This window comes from Gossypium hirsutum, chromosome D08 (assembly GCF_007990345.1).
Source record: "Gossypium hirsutum isolate 1008001.06 chromosome D08, Gossypium_hirsutum_v2.1, whole genome shotgun sequence".
NCBI lineage: Eukaryota > Viridiplantae > Streptophyta > Magnoliopsida > Malvales > Malvaceae > Gossypium > Gossypium hirsutum.
In genome coordinates, this window is record NC_053444.1 from 30,260,314 (window position 1) to 30,274,111 (window position 13,798).

The following is a 13,798-nucleotide window of genomic DNA, read 5'->3' on the forward strand; positions in this document are numbered from 1 at the left end:
GCTCTATGATATGTATGACTAGGATTGAGTATGACATTCTTGATACACGTATGATTTATGACATGACATACTGCATGGGGTTGGGATACTGATATAGGGGAAGTATACTGTATTGGTGGCTTTCCCACATTTACTGTTACTGGCAGCTCCGCTATAATACTATTACTGGCAACTTTCATGTGATATTAGTGTGTTAGCTGGGTGGGTCGATTTTATCCCCACATGGTGTGCTGGTGGTACAGAGTGGTGTGCTGGTTGGATTGGGATGGGTTACATCATTACATGATACTGATACTGTTTTGGGCTAAGGCCCACATTATTACTGTATTGGGCTAAAGCCTACATTGTTACTGTATTAGTTTAAGACCCACACTGTATTGTTACTGAATAGGGCTCAGGCCCAGACTGTCACTGCTTGTTGTTTACTGATTGACTGATAGGGAATTACACACTGAGTTTCGTAAACTCACTCTTTCCTCTCAACCGTGCAGGTAATCCTTAGTCTTAGGCGATTTGGTGCTGCGAGGGACTCGGAGGTGGCCACACAACTGCAGCTGATCTGCACTTGCTTTTATTTAAATATAAATTATATGTTGGGTTCATTTTTGTAATAAGGCCTTTAAGTTGGTTTAAATTTTTAATTGAGCTTTTGCTTACATATTTTAAACTGTTAGTTTAGGAGAAGACGAATTTTTAAAATAATTACTGCTTTCAAAGACACGAGTTTTAAACAGTAGGATTTTAAAAGCTTCCACGATTTTAGATCAACTTATTATAACAAAAGCAGACAACAAGGCAAACGTTTTATCTAGATGATTGATTAATAATAATTAAAAGGTTTTGAAACTTAGAAGCGAATATTCTTCCAACAAGTTCAATTTTCGAACGACACTTCAATGTGACACGCTAGATTCGACCAAAACGTCTTGGCCGAGTTTGGGGTGTTACATTGATAAAGCATTAATAGACGATTTAAAACTTCAAAAACCAAGTCGTAGTTTTGTCTAAAACTCAGTTCTCATTGTCGAAGTGGAAAAGAGTAAATTTCTCAAGTTTTAATAAAAACCAAGTTTCATGCATAATCTTATCAAATATTAATTTCTGCAGTTTTTTAAACTTAATGTCATGCGAGCAATTTATGGAAATTAGAATGAAAAAATTCACCAAAATAAAGTCTCATGCCACAATTCATATTCAAACTTATTACAAGCCCAAAATATCAAAATAAAATTTAATTACTTTCATATAAAAAAATATTTTGAGAAACTCCTCTAAATGCAATCGTCGAATCCTAACCTCGAGCTTATTTGTAAAATCAAAAAACCAAAGAAGGGTGAGCTATAAAGCGTAGTGTGAGATTAACATAAGCACATCACATACATATAAACAAATACATTATACAATCATAATAATCATATCAGTTTCATATAACTCAATATTTCACACTTATACTATGCATGATCATGTCAATGCATATTTTGTAAAACAATGCAGATTTTATGAAAATAATCCTACCCATCTCTACTACAATCCAAAATTGAGTTTTCCTAGAACTCGTCCATCCAACCCACTAAATTGCGAACAGTGTCATATTAACGTAGATAAACTGCCACAAAATCAAAATCGTGTACAAGCCACCAGAGTTGCAGATAAATTGCCATATAATCAAGTCGTGAATGGTGTCACATTAATGCAAATAAACTATCGTATACTTCCACCTTTCACATATCCCACCCCATGCATCTAATATGGCCAAAATCACTCGAAATCATATAGGCATGTTTAACATGCAAATCACATATGTACTCGTGCTACCAAAAATTCACATTTCATAATCATACGAATAACACATATGCCATATGATCACATAACATGAGAATGAGATTTACATATTTTTCAATTCAATAATAATCATCAATATCACGCAACATGCTTTTCACAGCATATATGCTTTGGAAATCACTTACTTGCCATAGTACATAACGATGGGTTTATCTTTATTTATGGATACATAATGTGTCCGCATCAAACAACATAATTTAAATAATAACATTTTTATCAATATAAAATAAAGACTTAATTTTTCTTAGTGTTAAAACCCACATCTGATAGTAGATCCAAAAAAAACCATCATTCTGAAGAAACACCCACACTAGGTCATTCTAATCAATAGGTTACCCACTTATCAACAAAAGTGATCTTTCATTAGGGAGGTCATTTTTAAATGATTTATAAGATACATCAATTTAAAAAAACTCTAATCCACACTTACTCTATAATAATCAATCAAAGATTGATCTCGTTCCCAATATTAAGGGTTTTCCAGAATGGTATCAATTACCCCTCAATCAAAAGTAGAATACGATGCGTTAATACTTAACGAAAAAACATTAAAAACCCTTAAACACATACGACCTATAGGAAAAAGTAGGGAAAGAATAGTAGATTTAATTCCACTACCATACTTACTCTACTTCGATTAAAGCGAGAGGGTTAAAATATCACTGTGCTCTTGGGAAGGATGACAATCTAGAGAAAAGGATCACTTGAAAAAGTGAGTCACTCAGTTTAATTTTTTAAAACATAATATTTAAACTTATTGAAATATGGTGGTACAATTTATGTTTACTATAAGCATGATAGAGGTTGGAAAATGGTGAAGAAAATAGAAAGAATCACTAAAGTCTGTAGAGGCACAACGGCGGCGGTAATGGCGGTGGAGGTCCAACGATGGAGATGGTGGTGCTATGGCGAAGTAGGAAGAAGAAAAGAATATGAGTTTGGTCATTGTCTTGAAGGAGGAGAAATGGGAAGAGAAAAGAAAATAAGAAAACAATGAGAAGTTGCATGGTGGTTGCCACAGTAGTGGAGGGTGGCGCTTGGAGAGAAAAAAAGAGAAAAGTGGCGGTGCAAAGGAGGTTCAGCAGTAAGGTGATGGTGGTTCAAGGCCATGAAATGGTGGAGGAGAAAGAAAAAGATAGTGAAATGGGAGGTTGAGAACTAAACAAAAGAGAAAAAGAGAGGAAATGGGAAGGAGTAAAGGGTGGTGGTACAATGAGAGGAGGAGAGTGATAGGATGGATGGAAAGAGTGTGGTCAACCTTTTCTAGGTTCAATGAACCATTCATATGGGAAAATTGATGAATTGGCAAGTAAGTGGGACAATAGAGTGAAAAGGGGATCATGGTCTCCACAATTAAGGTATGTTGATGAAAAGAAAAGGAAAGAATCTTTCCCCCACTATGGTAAGAAAGCTAGACAACAAACGGGTGTTTTTCACATGGAAAAAATCACAAAAATTAATTAAATGGTTTGTTGATGATTAGACTTGAACGTAAGATCCAAATGATATTAATTAAACACTTAACCACTCTACCACTCACTTTCTTGTGATCAATTTTGCAAGAAAATAAATAAAACATGGGATGATCTATGCTAAGGGTTTTAAATAAATTTGCACCAAATAGAAATTAACGAGAGGGAAGGGATTCGAACATAGATCATAGGGATAGCTACACTACTACTCAATCACTATAATTTATATCTATTTACTAACAAATGTGCGAAGATAACCTTAAAAAATATGGGCGTGACTGCTTTCGGTTCATTAATAAAATTTCTACTAACCCAATTTTTGGGATGTGACAATCATAATCGAGTATAGCAAGACCATTCATTCTATTGAAATCGTAGTCCCGTGTGAGATAGGCGTAAGACTGAATTGGACAAAATAAAACATACCTTTGCTAATGGGGTCAAGTATTCTTTATGACAAGTATGAGTCATGTGTTTTGTCACAATCCGTTTAGAACCCAAAACTGTGTGTTCTTGTAGAATTTCTTACAATTTCTCTTCCTCAATATTTCCAATTAAGGAAGAATATACGTGGCCTTCAAAATCAGGTAAATCATAAAATTCATTAATGGAACTTGAGTTTAGAGGTACCTTAATTCCTCAGACAGAAACTTCAATTAAGGCACTTCAGGTCAAATTTGCATAAAATACCCGAACTAACTCTTCATCCGCACTTGGTCTTTTCCCACAAAACACTTCCCACTTTAAAGCTTCAACAACTTTTCGAATGCTTGTCATGAAATCAATGTAGTTACTTTCTTTCAAAGTAAAACCTTTCTCCGGAAGAATTTTTTGATTTTTAAATATGCTCTCGTATCTTGCCTTGGTTTCTTCTGAATGGAATTTATTTTGTGATTTTTTGGCTTGGACTGAGGATCGAGTTCTTTTACATGGCATGATTCAACGTAAATACTACATGAGATGGAAACAAATAATAATTTCCCAAATTTTAATTAGAATGAAATATCAAAAATTCATAAAATTGAAAAGTTAAATAATTAAATCAAATTAAATTTTAGGAAGAAATTTCTTACCACCCTTTTAATTAACTAGATAAGAACTTAATAAAATAAAAAGAGGGTGAAGCAATTGGTGTTCTGTTAGGGCTGATTTGTGGAAGGTGGTAGTGTGATGGCTTGAAGGTTACGACAAGGTGTATCAATTTGTGGTTTCAACTTGGTGCAAGGGATGCATGTGTGCGTGCGGTAAAGTGGAGGGTTAGTGTGTCTAGAGCAAGGGCATGTGTAGGCTAGTGCAAAAGGAGCGCGGCTACTGTTGGTCGTAGATGGGACGTGTGCTTGCTAGCGAGCGACTGCTAATGGGTGCAGTTGTTGCTAGTTTCATGGGAAAAAGTGAAAAGCCCATGATCATGGCACAAGATGCACCCCATAGAGGTCTATCGATTAGATGGGGATCATTTAGGCCACGAGAACTGGCCCGATTCAAAGAATTGTTAGTGAAGCCTGGGTAGCCCAATGATGAAGATATGGTAACATAGGCTACCTTGGTAAATATGGGAACTAATCTTAGAAGATTGAGAGGAATCATATCATGTAAAGATTAGATTAGATTTGATATTGTATATCTTGTAAATCCCATGAATTAAGGGATAGGCTAATCTCATCCGTAATATAACTTAATCTAGACCGTAGATTTTGGGGAGCTCAACTATAAATAGAGAGTCTCTCCCTCACTTGTAACTCACTGCATCATTCATTGTTTTAATACTCTTTATGAATAAGAGCATCTTAAGAGCATTTACTCAAACACCTCTCGTGCATTCTTTTCTATGACTTTCTGTTGTTCTTTTGTGCTTTTTTTGGCATAATTGCTTCCACTATATAAATTGGTGTCTTGTAGGAATTCTTTGTGAATCATCAATTGTTTGGTGGTTAGGCTGACTTAGGCATGTTTGGAATGAACGGATTGCTTAAGGTCACATGGATTGCCAAACTAAAGATCTAGCCCCATGACACTAGCAGCAAAGGACTTTGATGGTTAGGAGGCTAGGGTGTGTGGTAGTGAAGAGGGAAGAAAAGGTGGGGCTAATGGTTGATAGGTGATGTGAATAGGGAGGAAAGGTGGTGGTATTTAAAATTAAAGAAGGAAGGTGTGTAACTCAAATTCTTAGATGAAATAATAAAATATTAACACTTCTAATTCTATACAAGGGTAATAACAATTAATATAAAATAGATTGATATATTATTTGCCATTATCCTATTTATTAAAAATAGAAATTAAAAACTCTTATTTTAGCTAGTTTAAAATATTTACATAAAAAGACAACTAATTTCAATATTTACAGAAAGGACAACTAATTACAGTAAATAATTAAATTAAGTACCTGAATTGAAAATAATTTGAAAATAAAAATAGAAAACTAACACTTAAATCAAAATTGACCTTTTTATTTAACAAATTAAAATTTTATTTTGTCACTTAGGAAATATTTTCTCAAAAAATTATGTTAAAATCAATTCCCAGGAAAGATTGGAGAGGTCACAAGAGGTCCCACTTAAATTCCAATCTCCTAGATAGAATATATTTTAACATATTAATCTAGAAAATATAACCTAAGTCATTTATTTGAAAACAAAAATTAAAAATTTGATAAAATGAGCAAGGTTTTATTTCGCTTGATTTTATCCCCCCAATAATGTTTCAAACATTGAGCATTGAATTTGAAATTACCTTTCTTACCTTGAAGTTCAACAACCCCGTATGGGAAGACTTGATGAATAGTGAATGGACCAGACCAATGAGATTTTAACTTGCCTAGAAAGAATTTTAATCTGGAATTGAACAACAAAACTTGCTGACCTGCTTCAAATTCTCGAAATTAGTTGCTCTTGTCATGTCATCTTTACAATCATTCCTTAAACAATTTGGCATTTACATATGAGAACATTAGAAATTCTTCCATTTCATTAAGTTGAAGCATTTGTTTCTCTTTAGCAAGCTTGAGATACAAGTTGAGTTACTGCAGAGCCCAGTAAGGTTTATGTTCTAATTCCAAGGGCAAATGACAGGCTTTCCCAAAAACCAACTAATAGGGAGACATCCCTAAAGGTGTTTTGTATGTTGTCCTATAGGCCCAAAAAGCATTATCCAGTATTTTCGATCAGTCTCGTCAGTTTGGACAAACTACCTTTTCTATTATACCTTTTATCTCTTTATTCGTCAATTTAGCTTGCCCATTCAATTGTCGATGGTAAGTTGTGGCAACCTTGTCACTTCATGTCTATCAAGAAACTATTTTAACCATTAGTTCACAAAATGGGACCCCTCATCACTAATGATAGCCTTAGGAGTTCCAAACCTTGTGAACACATGTTTTTACAAAAACTTCATTACTACCTTGGCATTATTCATCAGATATGCCTCGGCCTCAACCCACTTAGATACGTAGCCTACTGCTACTAGTATATACTTGTGACCAAAAGGAGGGAAAGGACCAAGAAAGTTAATACCCCAAACATCGAATAATTATACCTCAGTAATGTTTGTTCGGGGCATCTCATTTCAATTGGTTATGTTTCAAACCATCTGACATCGATCACACTTTTCAGGTAGGCATATCCATCTTTGAATAGAGTTGGCTAAAAGAATCTAGCTTACAATACTTTGGTTACAGTGTGTGATCCTTCGAAATGTCCTCCACTTGGAGTTGTATGACAATGATATAAAATTTCATGTACCTTATTTTCCGCCACACTTCTCCTGATTATTTGACCTTTGCATTGTTTGAACAAGTATGGCTCTTCCCAGAAATAGTACTTCACATCGTGGAGAAACTTTTTCCTTTGCTGATACGTCTTTTCAAGCAGCTAAATAGTTAGAAAAATTAGCAAACCAATTGGTGTTATGGACATGATTTACCATAAGTATGTGCTCGTCTAGAAATGTCTCCTGAATAGGTATAAGAGGTGAAGTTCCTTCTTGCGGCTCCAATCTAGATAAGTGATCTGCTACTTGATTTTCTACCCCTTTTAGATCTTGAATTTCTAGATCAAACTCTTGAAGTAGAAGTACCCATTGGATAAATCTCGGCTTAGCATCGTTCTTGGCAAGTAAGTATTTAATTACTGAATTATCTGTATAGACAGTCACTTTGGTACCTATAAGATAAGATCGAAACTTGTCAAAAGCAAATACAATAGCAGGTAACTCTTTTCTATTACCGTATAATTTAATTGAGCTCCCTGTCAAAGTCTGACTTGCGTACTAGATTGGATGAAAAACTTTGTTCGTTTGTTGGCCCATCGCAGCTCCTACTGCCAAGTCACTTGCGTCACACATTAATTCAAATGGCAATTCCCAATCCGGTTTGTCAATAATTGGTGCTGAGACCAATTGATTCTTCAGATCATTGAAAGCTTTCAAACATTCTTCATCTAAGTTGAATGTTGTATCCTTCTCCAATAATTTGCATAAGGGTTTAGCAATTTTGGAGAAGTCTTTGATGAATCTCTGATAAAATCTGGCATGTCCCAAAAACCTCCTAACACCCTTTACAAATGTTGAAGGTGGGAGTTTCTCAATGACATCTACCTTTGTTTTATCTACCTCAATCCCTTTGTCTCGTTATTTGGTGCCCCAAAACAATACCTTCTCATACCATGAAATAACATTTTTTCCAGTTGAGTACAAGGTTTGTTTCTTCACACCACCTTAGTACCTTGGCTAGATTGGCTAAGAAATTATCATACTTGTCTCCAAACACTAAAAAATCTTCCATGAAAACTTCCATAAAATTTTCCACCATGTCAATAAAAATCACCATCATACATCTTTAGAATGTAGCAGGTGTATTATATAAACCAAATGGAATATGTGTAAAGGAAAATGTATCGTACAGGCATGTGATTGTTTTTTTGTGTTGATCCTCTGGTGCTACTATTATTTGGTTGTACCTTGAGTATTTGTTGAGAAAACAATAATAGTCTCCCTCCGCGAGTCTATCAAGCATTTGATCCAATAACGGTAAAGGAAAGTGATCTTTTTTAGTAGCCTTGTTCAATTTCCAGTAATCTATGCAAATTCTCCATCCCGTAACTATTCTGGTCAATATTAACTCATTGTTTTCATTCTCCATGAACATAATGCCTCTTTTCTTTAGCACGCACTAGACTGGACTTAACCATGAACAATTTAATGATTTCCTTCTTTACCATATCCTTCATAATGGGGTTCAGTCTCTATTTTCCATCAATCATCCCTTTCTCACCATCTTCTAGTATGATTTTGTGCATGCACATGGATGGACTAATACCACAGATATCAACTATTGTCCATCTGATAGCCTTTTTAAACTATTTCAGCACTACAATGAGTTTCTCTTCTTGCTCTTTAGTTAGCTGAGCAAAAATAATCACAAGTAAAGTAGAGGCGTCACCTAAATGAACATATTTTAAGTGTGAAGGAAGTACCTTAGTTCTAATTTAGGTGGCTCTTCGATCAACACTTTTGGTTGGACATAATATTTTCCCTCTAGTTCAAAAGATTCAAAGTAAGATTGTAGATTAAATCCCTTTTGGTCAACTTTTAGCAAAGTTATATATTCCTTCCTCTCCTCCTCACTTAGAGGGTCTAACACTAAGATTTGTTCTGATAAGTTTTTAATAGAATTCAGTTTCCATTCCACAGTTAATTCTTCTAACTCAATTACTGTAGAACACTCATCAATTGCATTTAGAAATTGCATACATTTCAAAATATTGAATGTTACCTAGTCGTCTTAAACACACATTATAAGCTCACCATTCTACACATCAATAAGGGTCCTTCCAATTACTAGGAAAGGTCTTCCTAAGATGATTGGCACCTCATCATCTGCTTCTAAGTCTAAAAAAAGTCAGTAGGAAAAATAAATTTTTCTACACGTACCAATACATCTTCAATTTTTCCTTCCAATGTGCTAAGGATCGATCTGTTAACTGAAGCGTAACCATAGTTGGCCTAACTTCACCTATCCCCAATTTTCTGAATATGGACACGGGCATCAAGTTGATGCTCGCACCCAAATCACACAATGCCTTACCACAATAAGATGTTCCAATTTGACAAGGTATGGTAAAACATCCATGGTCCTTCATCTTTGGGGGTAGTGATATTTGTTGCATTCCTTCGTCAGAGCTACCGTGTCAAATTCTCCAAGTCTCTATTTCTTGGACAGAATATCTTTCATGAATTTGACATAGTTTGGCATCTACTCAAGAGCTTCTACCAACAAGAGTTGATCTGAAGTTGCTTGACTACGTCTAGGAACTTCTTGAACTGGACTTCCTATTTTTGCTTCTAAATTCTTTGAGGGTAGGGTGATGGAGGATTCTTTACTTGAATTGGGTAATTTTTCTACTGCGTCACTTCTGCATTTAATAAAGATGTTAGTTTATCAAAATTGACTGAGTCAGAAATTACCTTATCAGATTTTGCATATTCTGGTTCTGGTGAAACTGGATTTTCAACACTTGGTTGAACTTTCACTTTATCTCATGTATCAGCTAGCTCTTCTTCAACTTCAACAATGTTGAGCTCTATCGTCTTTTCTTCCTTAGATTCAATCGTTTACAATGCTTCTTCCCTGGATTTCTTGGATTCTCTATATCACTAAACAGAGTGCATTGTGGTCGGTTTCTAAGTTCAATTGTAACCTGACCCATTTGGTTCTCCAAGTTTTTCAATGTGGTTGTTTGGTTTTGGATTAAGGCATCAGTTTTTGCTATGTATGCCTTTAAAAGGTTTTCTAAGCCATTAAAAGGTTAAACTTGAGTTGGTTTATGAACTTTTTGGGTAAATCCAGGTGGTTGGGTTGATCTGGGTTGTGCGTAAGTGTTACTAGGTTCAACCCATTGGTTACTCCAAGAGAAATTTGGGTGGTTTCACCAAGATGGGTTATAAAAGTTGGATTGCAGTCCTTTCCTACCTCACTTTTGGTTTTGGTTACCCATGTAGTACACGGATTCTGGGTTTGATGGGCAATTTTCAAACAAGTGACATTCCCTACAATAAACACAGGCTATGTTCTCGAATTGATTGGATGGTTAAGCTACAACATTGTTACACCCATTGGTAGTAAAATTTTTAAGCATTAAGGATATCGAAGATACCTGAGCTGCAAGTGAAGTGAGGGCATCCACTCATGTACTCCTGTGACTCATCTTGAAGCCACTCGATTGGTTGGCCATTGTTAATTGTTATTAGCAATTCACTCAATAATTTCATAAGCCTCATTATAAGATTTAGAAACGAGAGAACCATTGGTAGAAGCGTCTATTATCATCCTCGTGTGAGCATTGAGACCATTATAGAAAGTATTTAATTGGATGCAATGCGAGATTCCTTGATGAAGGCATTTTCGTAACAATTCTTTAAATCTTTCACACGCCTCATATAAGGACTCGTCATCCATCTATTGGAAGCTAGTAATTTTTTTCCCCAACTTACCATTTTGCTAGGTGGGAAATATTTCAGAAGGAAGCGTTCTTCTAACTCTTGCCATGTGGTAATGGATCTGGTGGCAATGAGTTCAACCAGGCTTGAGCTCTGTCCCTTAGTGAATATGGGAACAACTTTAATCTTAGTGCATCTTTGGGTACTCCAACTAACTTGAAGGAATCACTCACCTCCGTAAACAATGTGAGGTGAAAAGATCTTCAGAAGGTATTCCACTAAATTGGCCTACTGTCTGAAACATCTAGAACATAACTAGCTTCAGCTCGAATTGTTATGCCTTGATTTTGGGTCTCCTAATACCTAGATTAAGCTCATTAAGTAGTGGCACGACATACTATCTTAAAGCTCTATCCCTATCATCATCAATAAGGATAAGATTCTAAGCATGATTTGCTCGATTTCCTTGATTCAGGTTTTTGAAGTTCATCTCTTCGGTCATTCTTTGAGCTGCTTGTCTTCTTTTTTATCGAAAAGTCCTTTCAATTTTAGGATTTACGGAGAGTAAGTCGATAATTCGATCAATACTCATAAACACTTGAAACAATGACAGAGAAAATAATAATTAAATTAAAAATTAAATAGAAAAATAAACCAAAATCAAAATTAATAATTTCACAAATAATATCTTTTTAAACAGTCCCCGGTAGCGGCACCAAAAACTTGGAATGATGGAAATGTGCAAGTGTACATAACCGTATCAAGTAATAAAGTGACAAGAATGTTGAGCTATCATACCCACAAGGACTATGCAAGAAAATATTTATGAAATGCAAGTTGAAACAGTTTGATGGAAGAAAAATATAATGACATGTAAGAGGTGATCTAAAAACTAAAAACTAATTGGGTATTTAATTAGAAAAATTCCAATGCACGATTTTTAAAAAATGATTTTAATCAATATGACATAAATGTGTTAGATTAATTTTCTTCCTTAAATTAAAATTATTAAAACTATGTTTATGTTGTTACAAATAATTTCATGGCAACTTGGTCTTTTGTTAACTAATACACATACATACTTACTAAATCGATTAATCTTTTAAACATATTTCTATGTCAATTCAAACAATTAATCAATTTTCATAAGCAAGTATAAGATAAAGTGAGGTAACAATATATTCCTATATTGAAACAATTTAATCACAATAATCTTACAAGTTATGCAAAACTAAAGCACTGTTTAATATCATCGCTAATTTAACGCTCAACTACCTTAGAAGATTAAACATGCACCAATTAAATATCATGTCAATTAATTACAATTTCAATTTGATTAATAATTAATTGTTTCGTTACCTACAATTGAAGTGCAAGCATAACGTAGTCATGATTTTATATAATTGAACAAACTACCAAGGCTTATAACAACACAAACATGATTTTAACAAAACAAGTGGACAAAATGCAATTAATCTAACATGAATGGAATTTAAGTCATTTTAATTATTTCAAGAACATCAACACAACAAGTATTCATAATCATGATCACAATATCAACTGAAAATATTAAGATAAAGAAGGGAACTAGAAAAACAAATCCTGGAGATCTTTCAATTCTCTCTTCCCTGCTCGTTCTATTGATCCAAGCCCTTCACAAACAATTGATTTTTGTTGCTCCAAGGGGCATGCTAGCTCTTTTTCAAGAGGGGAAATCGACAAAGGAAGAAAATTAGGAAGCAACTAGAAAGGAAAAAGAGATAGATGAAAGAAAAGGTGTGTGTGAGAGATGTGTGAAGTGGGGGATGAAAAATGAGGAAGTGATGGGGGATTTTTATAGTGGGGGATGGAAGCTAAAAATAGTAGTCAATCCCTTATCCTCTGGCCAAGCATTCTAGTTGAAGGAGTGGTTGAGTTTGAATTTTGTTGTTTTTAGCTTGTGGCTAAAAATAGAAAGCATGAAAATGGGAGGGGTTTGAATGGTATTTAGAAAAATTTTAAGGGTTGATTTGCAAGTATAAAAATCAGCTAAAATAATTTGATTGTATTAGTTAATTTGGACAGTTTGCGCTGCCATTTTCTTAGTGGATCAATCCCCTTCACTTAGCATATTTGGGCTCTTTTCTCTTCATCAAGCTATAATTAAATTTTAAACCAAATTGTGTTGGATCAAAAATAATTATTAAATGTGTTCAAGGAATATAATTTGGGTCTTCAGGGATGATTTCTCTGTCTTTGGTGATACTTTTGAGAACTATTTGAAGAATTTGGAGTTAGTTCTTTGTCGCTGTAAATAAACTAATCTTGTTTTGAATTTGGAAAAATGTCACTTCATGGTTTGTGAAGGCATTGTTCTGGGACATAAAATATCACAGGAAGGGATTGTCGTGGACAAAGAAAAGATTGAGGTGATCGACAAGTTGCCGCCACCTGCCACTGTCAAATGTATTCAAAGTTTCCTAGGCCATGTAGGATTTTATTGAAGATTTATTAAGGAGTTTTCAAATATATCCAAACCCCTCTGTACCTTGTTAGAACACAATAGAGACTTTAAATTCGATAAGCCCTGTTTGAAAGCATTTGAAAAATTAAAAAAGAAAATGGTGACAGCACCGACTGTCATAGTACCGGACTGGACACTGCCTTTTGAACTCATGTGTGACACTAGCGATTTCGATGTAGGAGCAGTATTGGGGTAAAGGAAGGACAAGGTGTTCTATGCAATATACTATGCAAGTAAGAGTAAACTCCCAACAAAGCATTCATGGGGGGAACAAGAGTGTTTGGGATAATTAAGCATAATAACTTTAGGAGTTTCACATTTTCAAATTTTAAAATATGGAGTTACTAAGCAAATTAAAAATATGAGTTACATGCATAAAGGTTGGATGGTTTTGCATGGGAAAATATGACCAACTTTTTGCATGAAATTAAAAAAATAATTGATGTTATGGAGACAAGAACTTGTGTCATTTAGGAGTTACTTAAACAACTTAGCCACTACATCACTTCTCTAGCTTGTTAATGAATTAACAACATTTATATTTAAA

At 34.6% G+C, this 13,798-nt stretch overlaps 1 non-coding gene across 1 annotated transcript; it reads left to right on the forward strand.

Moving 5' to 3' along the window:
• Positions 1–10,693: 10,693 nt before the first annotated feature.
• Positions 10,694–10,800, forward strand: LOC121220525 (small nucleolar RNA R71). Its single transcript, XR_005917734.1, has one exon. It is a non-coding gene; the product is annotated as a small nucleolar RNA R71 (small nucleolar RNA).
• Positions 10,801–13,798: the final 2,998 nt, after the last annotated feature.